General features: G+C 39.6%; 1 pseudogene; it reads left to right on the top strand.

The window, feature by feature from the left end:
• Positions 1 to 247: 247 nt before the first annotated feature.
• LOC119515511 lies at positions 248 to 2,162 on the top strand (annotated as a pseudogene).
• The last annotated feature ends 1,196 nt before the right edge of the window (positions 2,163 to 3,358 follow it).

Genomic DNA, 3,358 nt, shown 5'->3' on the forward strand with positions numbered 1-3,358 from the left:
AACTCTAAAATTCTAATGACTGTGTATAATATCCTTTTCATGGTAAATAGGCACATTCTCCAAATGGTTTCCTTTTTTTCATATAGTTTGAGTCTACCTGATGTAAGTTTTATAAAACCAATTGAAGGTCAGCCCTGAAAGCAGAGCAGCCCCACTGCATTGCCACAGTGAGGTGCGCCACTGATGTCATCCTTCACCTACCGATGAAACTCCTGCACTAGAAGATCAAGAAGTGAAACCAAAGCTACAGGGGTCCTTAAACGTGAGCCTATCAGAAACCAAAAATGGAGATGCATCTGAAGAAAACTGTGGAAGCTGGAAAAGTTAAAAGGTCCCTAAAATGGGCTATGAATGTGGGCTTGTCAGAAGCCCAGAACTCAAACATGTCTAACTGAACAGTGAAAAATCTTAAAATTTAAAAATCCCCAAAGAAATCTACCATATTAACCAATGGGGAAGCAGCAACACAGTCACCCAATTCAGAATCGAAAAAGAAAAAGAAGAAAAAGAGAAAAATGGTAGAAAATACTGGGCCTGATACCAAAAAAAAAAAAAAAAAAGAGTAAAAACCAAAGATAAAGAGGAATCTGAAGAAGAAGGTTCTGGAGCTCCTGAAGAAACAGAGAATAGTGTGGAGAAGCCAGATGATGAAGATGACAGTGAAGTGACCAGCTTGCCCCTGGGACTGACAGGAGCTTTTGAGGATACTTCATTTGCATCCCTAATAGTGTCAATGAAAACATTGTGAATGTGAGCAAAGACATGGGCTTTATGAATGTGACTGGGGTTCAACATAAAAGTGTCAGACCACTTCTGGAAGGCAGAGATCTAGTGGCTGCCAAAAGCAGGCAGTGGCAAAACCCTGGCATTTCTCATCCCAGCTGTTGAACTCATTGTTAAGTTAAAATTCAGGCCAGGAATGGAGCAGGAGTCCACCTACCCGGGGACTGGCCATGTAGACTTTTGGTGTGCTTAAGGAACTCATGACTCACCATGTCCACACTTACGGGTTGATATTGGGGGGCAGTAACAGATATGCTGAGGCACAGAAACCCACTAATGGATCATCATTGTGGCTACATCAGGTCAACTCCCAGAACACATGCAGAATACCTCAGGGTTTATGTATAAAACCAACAGGCTCTAGTTACTGATGAGGCTGGTCATATTTTGGATGTGGGGTTTGAAGAGGAATTAAGGCAAATTATTAAATTTCTGCCAATACACAGACAAACCAAGCTCTTTTCTGTCAAGCAAACTCAGAAAGTTGAAGACCTGGCAAGAATTTCTCTGAAAAAGGAGCCATCATGTGTTGGTGTTGATGATGATAAAACTAATGCAACAGTGGACAGTCTTCAGCAGGAATATGCTGTTTGTCCCTCTGAAAACAGATTCCTTTGTTCCTTACATTCCTTAAGAAGAACCAAAAGAAGAAAATGATGTTCTTTTCATACTGTAAGTCCATGAAATACCACTACAAGTTGCTGAACTACATTGATTTGTCTGTCTCAGCCATTCATGGAGAGCAGATGCAAAATAAGTGGACAACCACCTTCTCCCAGATCTGCAGTGCAGATTTGGGGATACTGTTGTGTACAGACATGGCAGCTTGAGGGCTGGATATTCCTGACGTCCACTGGATTGTTCATTATGGGCCTCCAGATGACCCTAAGGAATATATTCATCATGTGGGTAGAACAGCCAGAGGCCTAAATGGAAGAGGACATGCCTTGCACACATTGCGCCTGGAAGAATTGAGCTTCCTTTGTTACTTGAAGCAATCCAAGGTTCCATGGAATGAATTTGAGTTTTCCTGGTCCAAAATTTCTGACATTCAGTCTCAACTTGAGAAATTGATTGAAAAGAACTACTTCCTTCATAAGTCAGCCCAGGAAACATATAAGTCATACATTCGAACATACGATTCTCATTCTCTGAAACAAATCTATAATGTTAATAATTTAAATTCACCTCAGGTTGCCTTGTCATTCAGTTTCAAGGTGCCTCCTTTTGTTGATCTGAACGTGAAGAGCAACGACGGCAAACAAAGAGAAAGGAGAAAGTGGTGGATTCGGCTACCAGAAAGCCAAGGCAATTGAGATGTTCCAAATCTTCAAAAACATTAGCAAAAGTCATCTGACAGCAGGCAGTTCTCTCACTGAAGACACACCTCTTCCTTTCATCCTGAATAACTTTGTCCTGAAATGAATTTTTTTCCTTGCTCCCACAAAGGAATTTATTTCTATGATTTCAACTATCTAATAAGAGTATTAATTAACTTGGGTTGCAAGCACTCATTTCCAGCAAATCTCTTTTTTATTTTTTAGTTATAAAACAGTCCAATTTTTCTTGGTTGCCTCAGGGCAAAGCAAGTGATATCTTGGTATTTGTTGTGATGATACAGTATTTTAATTTAGAATCTTTTTCCCCCAAAACTTATGTCATTGATGTTAATAGAATTCTTTCTTTACCTTTCTTTCCTGGTGCCTGAAAATTTTTATGGCAATATAGCTGTATTAACTCACTGTAAAAGGCAGGTGAGAGAATGTACTGGAGAGGTAGTGATAATGCAGAAAGTAGTCTTGGTTTTTTTTTTTTTGGTTTTGGTTGTTTCTTGGACTTTCACAGCAGTTCTTGATCCTTTGTGGAAATGCTGCAGTATAAAAAGGCAGAGAGTTTTGGAAAATACCTTAGAAACACTTAAGTTTAAAGATGGTATCAATTTTTATATACTGTGCACTATTTGAATAAAGTGTTCCTTGCATTCTTAACATTTTGGGGAGAAAACCTGGGTTTTTTGAGCCTCATTTACACCAATATAGGTGTAATCTGCTGTTTTATATTTGGTAACTTTCAAAGACCCTTTTTTTTTATAAAAGCAAAGAATGGAACACCCCTCATTCAAATTAATTCATTTCAGGATAGTTTGGATTTTGGTACTCCCTTTTGACTTTGTGGAGTATTTAAATGGCAGGACCACGTATAATAGACTCATAGCAAGGCCATCAAATAGTTATTGCTCAGTGAACATTCATGTTAGTGTCTTTGTGAGAAAAATACCTCTTTCAGAATCCATGAAACAAAAATAGATTGGCTGTGGCAGCAGGAGCTAAGATGGCGGCATAGAGAGGAGTGGAAGACTGTTAGTCCCCCCGGAACAATTCATAAATGACCAAAAAACTAGTAAATAACCTGGAATAACTGCGGGGAGACAAACATGACTGCCCACTCATCATCTACCAACCTGAATTGGGAGGAATGCCCGAGATAGCAGCATAAAATCTGTAAGTAAAAACTGCAGACCCGTGATGAGAGCCGAGAGTCGAGAGCCTCTCCCTCATGGCTCTCAGCTTGTGTA

This window comes from Choloepus didactylus, chromosome 2 (genome assembly GCF_015220235.1).
Source record: "Choloepus didactylus isolate mChoDid1 chromosome 2, mChoDid1.pri, whole genome shotgun sequence".
Lineage (NCBI taxonomy): Eukaryota > Metazoa > Chordata > Mammalia > Pilosa > Megalonychidae > Choloepus > Choloepus didactylus.